General features: G+C 44.5%; 1 pseudogene; it reads left to right on the forward strand.

Annotated features, from left to right (window-relative positions):
• Positions 1-790: 790 nt before the first annotated feature.
• LOC133019015 (diacylglycerol O-acyltransferase 2-like) lies at positions 791-15,751 on the forward strand (annotated as a pseudogene).
• Positions 15,752-15,964: the final 213 nt, after the last annotated feature.

The raw sequence follows: 15,964 nt of genomic DNA on the forward strand, positions 1-15,964 counted from the left end.
GTTCAGAAACCTTACGGCCTGGGGGAAAAAGCTGTTAATCTGGTAGTCCGTGCTCGGATGCTCCGGTATGCTCTACCAGCTGGCAGCAGTGTGAGAATTCCATAGCCTGGACACACACACACACATTTCCCGCTCCTGGTATTTCATGCTGGCCGGATACGATGATGATTTAACAAATTAACGTGAACGTGTGTTCACTGTTCGCGGAAAATAAACTCGACATGCACAACACTGTACACTGTACAGGGAATCGCTGCAGAGCTGCGGGTTGCTACGGCGAAAGAGCGATTTGTTTACTGTTCCACCGTTAAAGAGATGCGGACGTCAAACGTTAGTTCTGCCTCACACTCCCCTCCGGGTCGCGCGCCCCACCTGTTATGTCTTTGCGCCCCACCGGAGGGGTACGTCACACAGTTTGAGAATCACTGGCACAGAGTGAGTGGCGGTTAGACTTTTTTTTTTTTTTTTTCAAATTTAATTAAATTTTTCTTTTTTTAAATTATTTTTTTTCTTTTTTTAATTCAGAGCATGCCTTGCGGGCGATTGGCGGGTACCCTTCGGGCAACCAGGTGCCCACAGGGACCGTGCTGGCTACCTCTGATTTAGAGATATATGCAAAGACAGTGAGTGTCTGTGTATTCGTCAATGTATACATCCGCTGCAACACAGAACATCTGCCAATCTGTTGTTTCAAAGCAGTCCTGGGGAGTGGTAATGGATGAAGCGTTTAACTGCCCGAAAAACCGGTTTTTACTGGTTTAGGAGTTGTCTGTAGGTAGGGATGAGCATAATGGAGGTGATCCGACCAACAATAGAGACTGCCTCAGGGTGAGCATCCTGGCATGAATAACTTTTATTGTTGGTCAAATGCTTATATGTATAAATGTTTCTCAAAGTAATCAGGGTAAAAATCTTTAGATGTGTTGGTGCTTTCAGACTCCACAATAACTCACAATTAATGTGTCTCCAAATCAATTATTTTGCCTAAGAAAGAAATACTAATTATGTGTTTTTTCCCCCAGCTCTGTGTAATTCACAGGCCTCAACCCCCAGAACATTCAACATTTCATACTGAAAATACATTTTAACTGAGACAGTTTTTATGATTTAGTGTTCAAATACTTTTTGAAAAAAAAAATTGGGTAATAGAAAATCCAATGTCCTACTAGTAATATAATAAATTAGGGTTGTGGTCTGTGTATTATTCTAATTGTAAAAGATAGATTTAAAGGGGACATATTATGAAAATTCCACTTTTGTAGTGCTTCTACACGTTAATTTGGGTATCTGGCGTGTCTATCGTCCCAAAAACTCAAACAAAAGTCCCGCGATTTGTTGTGGTTCCTCTGTCAGAAACTATATGCTAGAGTGTGTCGAATGGGAATAGACTAGATTGTGACGTAACAGTTTATCTCCCCCCCCCCGGAGGCGGAGATCTGGCGGGGGGGGTGGGGGTGTTAGCTGGGGAGCTAGCCGAGGGGGGACGCTAACCAGCCGGGGAGCTGAGTGAGAGGCGGAGGAAACAGAGCCTGCGGTCGGGGTGAGTAACCTGCCACAGCCCCCTCCTCAGCTCCGGCTCGCTGGGTGATATCGCGAGCTGCTGGCTCCATGTCAGAGGCTCGCTTCTGGTGGACTTGTTGCTGTTTTTTAAGAGACCAGAGTAGGACCAGACCTCTCCAGGTCACTCCAGACGATCCAGGGAGCAATCATTTCAGACGTTTGTATTTTTACTCTTATCTAAAGTGTTTTTTTTCCCTTTTTTGGTAGGAGACTAGTTTTAATAATCGCTTGCAGTGTTGCCAACTTGGCGACTTTGTTGCTAAATCTGGTGACTTTCCAAATCCTACTAGCGACAAATCTACCGACTTTATCTGATGTTATATGAGACTTTCTCGTGTTTTTGCAGTTACTGTCCTCAACGAGCAGCGGGTGCTGCCGTGAGCCCCTCCGCCGACCCAAAGTACTCGCAGGCGGTCAGTCTCCCAGTAGCCTTGCACAGCAGTCCCAGGTGCAATCAGAGCCACGCTACGCGTCCACACTGCAAATGAATTGCTCATGCGCAAAGCGGCCGCTGATCCTGCCCTGGCTTACAGAGCGGGGTGTAGTGTTAATGTATCTTGACTGTCACTGGAAAACATGTGTCATTGAGTTCAGTGTCTTCATCGATGCAGAGTTAACATCGTGATGCATCTAAGCATCTAGACATTTCCACACCTCTAGTGTGGAATGTGGTGAAACTGAACCCCTTCAGGGCCCTGAAAAAACTAAACCAACTTTACAACAAACTTGCTCTGCCAGAGTCTCTCTTTTGGATCATTTTGCCGGTCCCAAACCCGGACTGAGGAGGGTCGGACGTAGAGCTAGCAATTCCACCCCACTTAACAGACCTTTGATTCAATTTGATATTCTAACATTTAACAATACAGGACAAAATGTATTCATGTATGTGTGTCTAGACACAGCATTAAAGTCATGACGTTATTTTGAGAAGCGATGGCCTATTTCAATGGCAGGATAAAAAATATAAAAAACAAGAATCAACAGAAGAATACGGAAGCGTATTGCATTCACGGTTTTTTTTCAATCAGCGAATACAATACGCTTCTGTAGAAGAAAGTTCATTTGTAGTTCTAAACATATTTAGGGTGTTTTTTTTCTCACTCTGCGTGTCCTACAGCGACCATTACAATTATGCAAATTAGGCGATGACTTAATTTAGCGACTTTTAGGAAAGCCAATAGCTACTTTCCTTGCTGAGGAGTTGGCAACACTGCCCGCCTGGGTACCGAGGGGTAAAGTCACCGCAGAGTAGTCTCTGGCGGTGTTTGAGATCTCCTCTGATCATTTATTGCATGCTTCCTTTTCTTTCTTTCTTTCTTTTCTCGTTCATGTTATATATTTATATATATATATACATTCTGTGACCTAGATAGTGTGGTCGCATCTCGACACACACACACACACACACTAGGTATTGCATGTGTGATAAATGCTGTTGCTGCTATCTTTGATATAGTGGAGTTTGGTTGGAATAATAATCATTTATTGATATTAATGATATCTTATTATTCTTGATTGATAATTTTATTGTTTGTCAAATTATTTCATTATTCTTTATTGATAGCCTTATCATTTTTAATTAGTAGTTGTAGTATTCTAAATTAAAATGTATTGTTTTTCATTCTTAATCTTTATCATTTTTAATAAATACTTATTTAAAAAAATGTTTATTATTTAATAATTTATGATATTTAATAAATTAGCCAACATTAACAAGTTGCACGAGAAGATGTTTAAAGATAATGATTCCCCCAACCCCAAAAAAAAAAAATCCAATGCCCCATGTTAAAAAAAAGAAGAAACAAAAGAGCTTTATATTTGATAGTCCATAATATTAATACCAGATTTTCTCCTGTGTATTTCCCTGGAAAGGTCTTTGTTTTTTGAGGCAGTCTAGACCCGCCAAGACCCCTCGGTTTCTTTGACACTCTGCTGCTGCTTACACTTTTGATTTGAGAGTATGAGATTGTAAATACGAGAAGGGTGATTTCAGTGCCAGCTTTGTGACCTGTCAACATCTGTCATAGTGGAACTTGCATTTTAATACAACTCATGTCAAAGTTGATAGTCTCCTGCAACTCTCTCTACAGTAATCTTCTGGCAAGCTTTGATGAAACTAACTCCTCTCACACCTGTGCTTCTCCAGGGACCGGCTCCAGTATCCTCTCTGCCCTGCAGGACTTGCCAGTGGCGTTCTGGCCCTGCAGATCCAAGATTTGGAAACATCTGCAGGTTCTCTGTGTGCTGCACTGGGTCACCAGCTTCCTTGCCATGGGTAAATGTGTTTGTGTGTGGGTGCTCATTTCACTTAGGCTGTAAGCAGGCTCATGTCAGAGTTGATAGACTCTCACATGAAACAGGGAATTTATTATAAAACATTGAATTTATACTTAAAGGTGACATATTATGAAAATTCCACTTTTGTAGTGCTTCTACACGTTAATTTGGGTATCTGGCATGTCTACCGTCCCAAAAACTCTGGAAAAAAAACAACTCCCGCGATTTGTTGTGGTTCATCTATGTCAGAAACGATACTCTAGATGGCGTCGAATGGGATTACGATTAGTCACAATATACCCATGTAGGGAGTCTCGCTACATGGCCTTGGACCACCATCGCCATCATCACCACCGGAGCCAGAGTTAGCTCGAGGCACTCAAAACAGGTCAATCTGATGAGGGCTGCTTTAGACAGGGTAAAAAGGGTGCTGTTTTAAATGATCCTTGTGGTATTTTGACCAAAATATGTTTCAGACATTTCATTAAGACCCCAATGAACCATATCAACTGCAGTAAAATGGGCATAATATGTCACCTTTTAAAGTTGGCTCTGCAGTTGCAGACTCACTGAGGTGGACATATGGTTTTATGGCTGCTCCATCTTCAGGACCTACTGGTTTTCGTGCACCTCTTGGTTTAGTGACCAAGTGTCTCGGAGCAGGACTCGTACACATACTGTCCATTGGCAGATTGAGGAATCGAACAGGTTACTCTCTGTGTACCCTTGTCTGCTGTGGCACATACGTGAGCAGAGATAAAGAGTCACAGCTTGATAGTTAACAGGTATTACCAGCATCAGCCCGGTGCTGGGTTATTTTCAGTGAGCACATATGGGATTAGAAGAGTGCTTTCCTGGAGGGGGGGATCTTCTTAGTCATGGCTCTCTCAGTGGTGCGAGCTTGACCGTAGCTTCAGCAGCTCTTAATGTGTACGTTACTTTGTGCTCCCTCTCTGCACATGCACTGTCTCCTCATATGTAGCTGCGTCGTTTTATGGGCCGGTGACTGAAAAGAGCTGGTGAGTAGCTGAAGCTCCTGCATGTGTGGCTGACTCGTACGCTTATGCAGCTTGGTCACCCTGTTTGACACAGTTTTTCTTGGAAATCATCACTGGGTTGGTTTAACTGCATTTTAACGTCACCTCCGTCACTCTCATCGATTTAAGCTCCTGCAACTCTCTCTACAGTAATCTTCTGGAAAGCTATGATGAAACTAACCCTCCTCTCACACCTGTGCTTCTCCAGGGACTGGCAGTATCCTCTCTGCCCTGCAGGACCTGCCAGTGGCGTTCTGGCCCTGCAGATCCAAGATGGAGAAACATCTGCAGGTCATCTCTGTGCTGCAGTGGGTCATCAGCTTCCTCGCCTTGGGTAAATGTGTTTGTGTGTGGGCGTTTGCATTTCCCTTAAGCTGTAAGAAGCCTAGAGACCCAGTGGAGTGAGCTTGTAGACTCATTAGGCTCATGGGGCTCCAGTGTGCTTCTCCGACTCCGTCGCGCATGGATCCTACGGACTCTATTTCATTCATGCTTCCCCGACCACTGTTTGTGCTGAAACAATTCCCAGCCAGAACAGTAGGTGGCGCAACGGAAGACGAGCTCAGAGAAGCCTACCTCATTTGTGCGTAGAAGAAGTCCATGTTTGTTTGTTCACCTCCTCCCGGCTTTCCTCCCACACAGTTAACGATGGCAACTAACAGAACTAAATAAAGTGACACACAGCGGGTCAAAATGCTTATGTTATCGTTTCTTAGCGCAGCGGTTTCCCGGTCTTGTTTCCGAACTGCGTTGCTAATTCCACCGCTTGAAGCTACACGGAGGCAGCTAGCTTCCCCTCCAGCTTCCACACACAGTCTCCCGATACTAACTACTGCCCAGTGTTTGCTTTTAACCTGATGGTATTTGAGAAACGGTGTCATGATAGCTGTGAAATTTAAAGTCGTGACAGCAGGTTTTTGAGCTGTTACCATCGCAGTTAGCATGGTGGCTAGCACGCCAGCGTCGTTATGACAGGGCGTTATGACCGTATGTGACCGTACACACATGCCGTCAGTTCTCTAACCAGCCACCGTCAGACGGACAACTCTGCTGGCTTAACACACTTGTTACATTAATCGTAGTTGTGTTTGGGTTTATTGTGATATAGGGAATGAAACAGGAAGTTTGAGGTCGGGAAATGGTGTCGTTCGGAAATTCTGACGTTAGCGGACCAATCACAGCCAAGGGCTATCCGTAGGCTCTCCGCCATGCCGACGTGTAGTTCAGAGGTGCACGAAAAGCTCTCCGAGGCGCTCAGAGAGGGCGTTTCTCTGTCCGTTTCAGTCAAAACGGAGAAGCATATATCGGCTTTAAGGGGCACACACGTGACCTCTGGGCCTTGATAAAGGTTTGGCCTTGAACAGAATATTTAAGCCATTTTAAAACTTTAAACTAAATGTATTTTTTTGTATTTTCTTCTTATCCTCTCCACCCAGGTGCTGCCTGCACTGTGCTGCTGATCTACACATTCTGCACTGATTGCTGGCTTATCGCTGCCATTTACACGGCCTGGCTCATCTGTGATTAGAACACCCCAACGCGAGGCAATGCATTTAAAGATTAGACCTTTTTTTTAATTGTATCCCCTTTGTGAGGAGAACTGATCTGTGAAAATGTGCAGGCACAATGCATGACAAGCTGTCAGTCAGATTTTTCTCAGTCAGTTGGATGATGCACTTTTGGTGAGCTTCATACAAAGGAAGCAGGGGGTTTATACATGTAACTGCAGAGCTGAAAACAATTGAAAATGTATCAACAATTGATTGATGGTTCATGTATTTTTTCAAACAGAAATGATAAACACTGTTTATAGCCTCAATTGCTTATTATCTTGTTATACCGTTGGTTATATATTGTAGTTTTGATTATATGGAGGGAATCTCTTTGAGGCCAGTTTAGACAACAGGAACTATCACAGCCACCAGAAACTGCTCCAATGTGGAAATTGAAATAGGGAAATCATTCTTTAGAGTTATCGGTTTATATCTTCATTTAGTTTGAGAATTTCCTCTGCACTTAGTGACCCCTTAATATTGCTTTCCTCAGTTAGATAAACTCCAACTGAGTTTCAGTTTATAATGATATAATATTGATGCATAATATACTGTATATGTTATATAATATAAATGCTGAAACCAGTACAATCACAGAGGCTAAAAACTGTTTAGGACATGCATTTGGGTATTAAGATTGTATTAAGACAAAAAAAAATTTAAATAATCGTTTTTGTCCTCAGGTGGAAGGAGGTCGTCCTGGGTGAGGAACTGGACAGTGTGGACATATTTCTGAGACTACTTCCCAATCAGGGTCAGTTTCTTGGCTAATTCTCCAGCCCCAGTCTTCATTGGCAGAACAGAGGCGCCAGGATTTCCGTCATTCACAAACTATGAAATGTGCTTGACTCATGAGCATAATGTGTGCCATTAAGCAAGCTCCTCATTTTCCAGCCGTGCAAAGCTTTAACATTACATAACGTTATCAGGGCTAAACTGAATGTTTTTGATGATGGTTCAACAAAATAAGGCCCAACCACTTCGTTCCACCCAGTTTCATCCTGTAGTTTTGGCATACTCTTACTTACGATCAAACAATCTAAGAGACAGGGGTGAAAACATAACCTCTGAACATAACAGCTCATCCCTGAAAGTGTAGTCGCCGACAAGAGTTAATCCATGTGTAATCATTTATTTGATCTAATGAGCCTTCCTCTGGTAGGTGGTCACACTTTCATTTGGACTTCCAAGAAGCCAAACATAATATATATTTTTTTTTTTACAGCTTTATTGTATTTTCACTCTGCATATATTAGAGCTTAGACATAAGTTCAACAGATTATCTATTTGGCTGCAATATTGATCATAAATAATGATCTCCTAAATGTAGACATTTTTGCTTTTGTCATTTTTATTTATTGACAAAGGCAGAAAACAACACACTTCAAGTATAGTATATATTACTATACACTTTGCAAACTGCACTGCTTCTGCCCTCTTGCCTTTGAGCCATATTTCTTACTGAGATGTCTCCTATCTGCTCTGTGAGCACTGTGTGCCTCACTTTGAGATCAGCTTCTCACTTGGTCGTCTTTGTGCCGTTGTCTTTCAGCTCATTAAAACCCACAACCTGCTGCCCAGCCGGAACTACATATTTGGCTACCACCCTCACGGCATCCTGTGTTTCGGCGCTTTCTGCAACTTTGGGACCGAGGCCACTGGCTTCTCCAAGAAATTCCCGGGCATCAAGCCCTCCCTGGCGACGCTAGCAGGAAATTTCCGCGTGTCTGTGCTTCGAGACTACCTGATGTCTGGAGGTGAGACGCTTTGAGAAGCCGTGGGGTCTCTTTTGGACTCTTGAAACGTCTGGTAGCGGTGGTAACTGTATCTGAAACAGAGCTGACCTTTGTCCTATTGCACAGTTGATATGGCTTCTGTTTACTTGGATGTGCTGGATTTAGCTGATTTGATAGGTCTATGTTCTGTTCTAAGAAGCTGTTTGCTGGTTACGTTACATCCTCTCCTAGGTTACTGTAGGCAGTGTTGGGAAGGATACTTTCAAAACGTATTCCGTTACAGAATACAGAATACATGCACAAAAATGTAATCTGTAACGTATTCCATTACATTAACTAATCTGAGTAACGTATTCTGAATACTTGGAATACTTCCGGTTTGTATTGCATTTTTTAAGTGTATGATTGCGGCGTTGTTATAGTCAGGGGAGCAGCAGCAGTTTAAACTCTCTCTCCACCGATGCTGCGGGCCCGCTGGATGTCCGGCTCCCATCCACTCCCACCTCTGTGCCGGTCCCACCGGAGGCTGAACCCCCCCTGCGCCAAGGCTGCCTCGCGCCGTGCAGCGATCGTTTCGGCATCGGGTCTATTTTTTGCGCTTGACCCGAGCGTATCGCTCCAGGAAACACACTGAAAAATGATTTTAAACGATATTGATGACATATTTTATATGATATAAATGATAAAGCATGCATCCCATAGTTTGTATTCCCCTTCTGTTGTCCTGGAGTTTTAAATTTACCAATTTGACCGATCACATTATTAAATGCCCCCCTCCATACAGACACACAAGCAGTCATAAAGATAAAAAGAGAGGGGGGGGGCGGAGAACACGTAATTTACCCTCGACACCCGACATTGAACGGAGCAAACAGCGGAGAAGTTCTTGAAGATGGATGACATTAAATTGGGACGCTGTTGCAGTTAATGTTGGAGCAACAAGTGACTATATGCTTTTATACTTCTGGGTCAACGGGTGATATTATTTTAGCGGCGCTTCAGCGTCCGGTGTGAACCCGGCGTGCCTCGCTGTCCTCCTGCAGAGCCATGACAGCGGAGCTCTGGGAGCGCAGGTCGGTCTTCTCTCACCAGGTGCTGGAAGGGCAGCTTGCGGATCAGCAGCTCCGTAGATTTCTGGTAGTGACGGAACTCTCTCAGAGCCAAGGTCCCGGGCCTGTAACGGTCCCGAGCCGGTCGCGGTGAGGCTTCTTCACGCCGCCGGGGTCCGGGCGCTCTTACGGCAGCCCTGGTCTCCAGCTGCTTCCTGGGGGCTTTGCCTCCGGTGGATTTACGAGACAGTGATTAAACTCGTGAAACAGAGAAGTACCGTCATGTAATCCACTGATTTCAACAATGTAACTGTATTCTGAATACCATCTATTTAATTTGTAACTGTAACGGAATACAGTTACTCATAATTTGTATTCTAAATACGTAACGCCGTTACATGTATTCCGTTACTCCCCAACACTGACTGTAGGCCATCGCCCATGTTGCTTCAAAAGGCTTCACTGGCACATAAGTTATTGTTGTTGATAAGTTAGTTCTCTGTCATCTTTTTGTGGTAATGAGTCGTGCATCAGTCTTATCAACAAAACTTCTGCTGTTTTAAAAAACAAAAACAACAGAGGTTGTTTTTTGGGCTGCAGTAAGTTCTTATGAAGGTTGGTTAAATTCTGCTCAGATTAGACACTAAGTAAAGTCCAAAGCACTAAAGGCCAATTTATGCCTCTCCGTTGTTTCTATTACGGACAGATAAGACCGCCCTATCCGTCGTGAAACGCCCTCTCCGAGGGCTTCGGACAGCTTTTCGTACACGTCTGATTTTTCTAACTATCCGTCTTCATGTTGGAGACCCGACGGACCGCTCTTGGCTGTGATTGGTCCGCGAACGACATCATTTCCGTATGACGTCATTTCCGTATTTCCGGACCTCAAACTTCCTGTTTACATGTAGCAACAAACACGAACACAACTATGATTCTACGATTAATGTGACGTGTGTGTTAAGCCAGCGGAGTTGTCCGGCTGACGGTGGCTCGTTAGAGCACTGAGGGCATGTGTGCACGGTCACATACGGTTATAACGAGCTTTCATAACGGCGCTAGCAGGCTAGGCTAGCGGGCTAGGCTAGCCACCATGCTAACTGCGGTGGTAACAGTGCAAGAACCCGCCGTCACGACTTTAATTCCACTTCTATCATGACACTGTTTCTATAATACCGTCAGGTTAGAAGCAAACACTGGATAGTAGTAGTTAGTGTCGGGAGTCCCTGCTGACTGTGTGTGGAAGCTGGGGGGAGCTAGGTCCGTGTAGCTTCTAGCTACATGTAGCCTCAAGCAGATTCAAGCTGTGGAATCAGCAACACAGTTCGGAAACAAGACCGGGGAACCGCTGCGCTAAGAAACGATTACATCAGCATCTTGACACGCTGGGTGTCACTTTATTTAGTTCTGTTAGTTGCCATGGTTCAGTGTGTGGGACGCAAGCTAACATGTAAACAGAGACACGTGGACTTCTTCTTCCCAAATGGGGTAGGCTTCTCTGAGCTCGTCTTCCGTTGCGCCACCTTTGGGTTTGGCGGTGAATTTTTTCCGCGTAGACTGACGGAGAAGTAAAAATCAAAAAGACTCTTTGTCCACCGCTGAGACCTCTCCGAGAAACGGACACGTAGTAGTATATAAGAGCCTTTAGAATTATAATATTGACTGCCTTTATAGGTAGACATACAAAAACTAGCACTTGCACAGTTTTACAAATGTGCATCTGCTGTGTGATCAGGAGGATAAAACCTGGTTTGAGAAGCCATGTGGTTCCTTGACTGCAATTTTTTTAACTTTTTCTCCTGCAAATTCAGGGAAGATTTGAGATTTTCCTGAAAGATCTTAACACAAATGTCAGGGATTATCTGATTTTGGATTTTTTATGATATAAAATTTGGAAAATATATGTTTTTTCTCAAAATATTGCATCACTCCATCAGCCATAGCCTTTAGGGTTATTAACCTACAACGTCCCATATATGCTGTTGTATAAAGGGAACAGATCTACTATTATAATAAATTTGTCTTTTGAGCCTATTTACTGCAATTTCAATGATCTCTTCGTTTGTCCCTCTCAGGTATCTGTCCAGTGAACAGGAACTCCATCGACTACCTGCTGACTCATAACGGGACAGGAAACGCTGTGATTATCGTTGTCGGAGGTGCAGCAGAGTCTCTGCACTGTACACAGGGCATGAACATTGTCCACCTGAAGAACCGTAGAGGCTTCGTGAGGCTGGCCCTGCAGAAAGGGTGAGCTGGCAGCACAACATGCAAACACAAGGGCACGTGCGGATTAAATATAACTCTCAGGGCTGTAGTGAGTTATTGGAATAATTATAACCCCAGACTTATTACACCCAGAAAGGTTGACATTACCTCACAGAGAACACTTACACATTTCTATGAAATTGCAGTGTTTCCCCTCATGAAGCCTTGAGCACCTCGTGGCATGCCGTGCCCTTTTTGTATGACATCATGTCATACAAAATTAGAGGGAGCTGATTATTATAAGCAGTAGGCCTATATAGACCAGTAAGATATACTATGGGCTACATCATATCGGTTCATGTCGGGTCAATAACTCTGTACGGTCCCGTTAGCATCGCTATTACTGCTGATATTATGCCTGCGAGCTAGCGGAGCTAAGCTTACCAGCCATGATGGGTGGACCGGATCATGTCGGTTCATGTCGGGTCAATAACTCCGTACAGTCCCGTTAGCATCGCTATTACTGCTGCCATCATGCCTGCGGGCTAGCCGAGCTAAGCTAACAAGCCAGGTACAGGTACCTGCGAATCACTGCAAACAGATAAATACAATACTAAACTTGACTCACCATAGAAACGGGAGCGCAGACGTCTTTAGCTTCTCTGTCAGGAGAACAAGCAGAACTTCAAAACGTATAAATCATCCAATATGTGAGTGAAACCTCCACAGACTCGGGTCGTGTTCACTGACGGGGGATAGCCTGTTAGCCTGTTAGCTCAGGTGAAGCCGAGCAGGCAACAGGCTAAGGCGCTGGAGTCGCGTTTCGCATTATTCGAGTCGAGTTGTTAGGCAGATTTCGCTGGGCACATCTGAAAGTGCCCAATCTCCCAATGTTAACTTTGGCCTGTGTGGTTCACGCTCATTGGTGTTTCCAAGGCAACAAGTCTTAAGCTTGCGCCGTCCATAGACGGACAGCAAGGGAGCAGCATTTCACAGAGCAAGCACACAGACAGAAACACACACACGAATCAAATTACTCCAAAACAAGACTATAATGCTTGTGAGTCAAGTTTATTCTCACACACATTCACGCTACTTTGCATATAAAATAAAGTATATTTTACCACAAAGTACAGATGTATTTAGCTTTCTGCACAACAGCGCCATCTGGTGGGGCAGTGCCCCTAATGTAGAAACGTCACTGATCACAGCGGACATTTAGGCATAGTGGTGAGTATATAATGTGTGAACTATCCCTTTAAAGGTTACGTGGCAGACCCAAACACGCCAGATTCCCTTTCAGATATTGCTGAGGATTATCACTGGGTGCACCTTGTCCATAGAAGCTTAGAGTTTGCTAGAAAAGACATGTTATGCACAGTGGCGGCTGGTGAAATTTTTTTGGGGGGGGGCGCACTTGGGCGGCGCGGTTTAAATAGCCCACCGCAATGAGAGAAAAAAAACTCCGGGGTGCTCCGGTCCTGTGCTCCGGTCCGGACGTCCCCGGGGACGTGCACCTCCCCGGGGACGTCCCGGTCCCCGGGGAGGTGCTCCGGTGCTCCGGGAGGTGCTCCGGTCCTGGTCCCGGTCCCCGGTCGGAGACCGGGTCGTCCCGGTCTCCGGAGCACCGGAGGGAGGTGCACCTGGGGAGGTGCTCCGGTGCTCCGGGAGGTGCTCCGGTCGCCGGGTCGTCCCGGTCTCCGGAGCACCGGAGGGAGGTGCACCTGGGGAGGTGCTCCGGTGCTCCGGGAGGTGCTCCGGTCGCCGGGTCGTCCCGGTCTCCGGAGCACCGGAGGGAGGTGCACCTGGGGAGGTGCTCCGGTGCTCCGGGAGGTGCTCCGGTCGCCGGGACGTCCCCGGGGACGGTCACGGTCCCCGGGGAGGTGCTCCTGTGCTCCGGGAGGTGCTCCGGTCCCGGTCCCAGAGGAGCACGTCCCCATGCACGTTAACATGTGGTTAAAAATTTCAGCTGATTATTACTGATCGATAAAACTACACACACGACACATTAAACAACAATGATTCTATCTGTCCACTGTCTGTCCTCTACCTGTCTCACTCAGTGCTCCGGGACCGGAGCTGCACCTCCGTGCAGATTAAAAGTATCTGCTAACTATGCAGCTCCTGTAGATCAGTGATAAGGTCTCTGATTGGACAGTCCTGTCAGCATGATGTATAAGAAACCCTTTCATTGGCTGTAGGCGCAATCGAGTGCGCCCATGGCTCGAACTGTCATCCGCCATTGAAAAGCTGTCCTTGCTCAAATGTTCCTGCCCCTTTTGTTGGCTTCCATAGACTTCCACTTGCCCGGCGCCCACAGGGAGGAGTGGCTTCTCTCTCAGTGATAATGAATGGCAAATATATTACCAAATATAATATATTAAGTGGTTTTTGACAGGGGCTTACGGTCTCCGGCACACATTTAACGCTTTAAAACAGTACATTTCTTATTAAATTATTTGATATATAATGTTTTTTGACATGTCATTTTTTTTTTTTTTTTTTTTTTTTCATCTCAAAATTGTAGGGTGGGCGGCGCCCCAGCGCCCTGTATGACGAACCGCCACTGGTTATGCAGAACTTCACTCATAACAACCAGGTTAGCATTCCAGCTGAAATAAGCCCAGACTGTGAATTGAGGTCACTTTATGTTCGCCTTATAGAGCTTTTACAGTTTTGGTGTAATGCTATGTGATTTGGAAACCAGATGTCAAATAGGACGAAACTCCTGACTTGCATCCCACAAGGGGAAAGGAAACAAAATTTTTTTTATGCTTCATAAAATTATTTCATAATAATTATCTTATCCTGTGTTTAGGGTACTGACAGTTTTGGCTCTTAAGACGTTGAATCCCCACAATCCAGAGACAGTAAAAATCACCCCCAAATGTAACCTTTTTGATGAGGGTTGTCTGATGCTACCTTTAAAAGTTTTGAAGTGCTAGTTTTGGAAATGGTGCTGCGGTTAATTTCAACATTATGAAAAACAAAACTTTTCAAGGTTCAACTTTCTCTGTAAAAAATTATTTTATGATTGGCTGCAGATGTAGGCTGATAACAAATCCAGAGAGATTCCTGATTACACAATACCTTTTAGCATTATTGACCTGCCTCCTTCATTCTTAGTTCAATCAATCAAACTCAATCAGTCTTTGTTTATATGGCCCCTATCATGCAGGTTAGTGCTGTTCAATGATTGACTATATGATAATAAGACAGACAAAAGATGAATAGAAACGATGAAAACAATTAAAAACTATTTGAGACTGAGGCAAGCCGGGAATTTTTTTATAAAAAAATCAATTATTTAAGAAACAAAAAGAAAAGAAGAAAAACAAATAAAATAAAGTAATAAAAGCTGAGATTAAAGAGATATAGTAGATGATGACAAAAGCATAATGAATATTAAAATAAATAATCCAACTAAAAATGTCTAAAAGATCATTCTTAGTCTGGGCAAGATAGTGAAACCCAAAATTGCCTGTGCCGACCATGTATGAATAGAAAAAAGAACCGCACATAGAAGCGCTGTGTGAATATGTGCGTGATTGTGTCAGTGCACTATATAAATGCAGTCTATTAACCATTCCCCTCAGGTCTGACCTGGTTCCAGTCTATTCCTTCGGAGAGAACGATGCCTACAAGCAGGTGATCTTTGAAGAGGGAACCTACTGGAGATATCTCCAGAAGAAACTCCAGAAGATCATAGGCTTTGCCCCGTGTCTTTTCCATGGATGTGGCCTCTTCTTTGGAAACTCCTGGGGCATCGTGCCTTTTTGCAACCCAATCACCACCATCGGTAAGTTTGTCTGCTGCTGTTTGGTTTAATTGTTTGGTCAGATTTAAACAGCACAGATAAACTGAACAGCCACTGTCAATATTTGCTTATTTCAGCCACCAGGGTGCATTTATGGTTAACACTTGTTCAAACATTTTCAGCCTTTTTATGTTGGATTTGTTTCATTCACTTCTGCATGTTTTTTTATAGTTGGGGAGCCGATCACAGTGCCAAAAATTGAGGATCCAACTGAAGAGATGGTGGATCTCTACCATGCAATGTACATCAGGTCTCTCCAGTGCCTTTTTGACAAGTACAAGACCCGTTTTGGTGTAGTGAGTGATGTCCTGCACATCCAATGAAAGGATGGAGTGAGAGGAGGAGGTGGGGGTCTCCTGTTGGAGCTCTGAACTTTTGCCGCATCAACAGACCCCTCTGCTCCCTTGCCCTGAACCTCCCCGTGGTGATCGGGTTGGATCGTCTCTGGACTGCTAACTCTACAGACGAGCATGTTTGACACAGAAACCTTTGCTCTCTGCATTCTCTCTCACACGCACACACATAAGCACAATTTTGTCTCAGGAAATGGCAGGTTTGAAGAATAGACACCTAACCCTGCTGCTGTTTCAACTACCTTGGTTGGGCAAGGTTACACTAAGTGTGCCTTTTTTTACTATTTCCATTTTAGTCAGTGACGGCTTAGTGCTTTGGGTGTTTTCTCGGTGCAGGGGAACTCCATTTCACTCATGTGTTCATATAATTTCCCCTA

This window comes from Limanda limanda, chromosome 14 (genome assembly GCF_963576545.1).
Source record: "Limanda limanda chromosome 14, fLimLim1.1, whole genome shotgun sequence".
NCBI lineage: Eukaryota > Metazoa > Chordata > Actinopteri > Pleuronectiformes > Pleuronectidae > Limanda > Limanda limanda.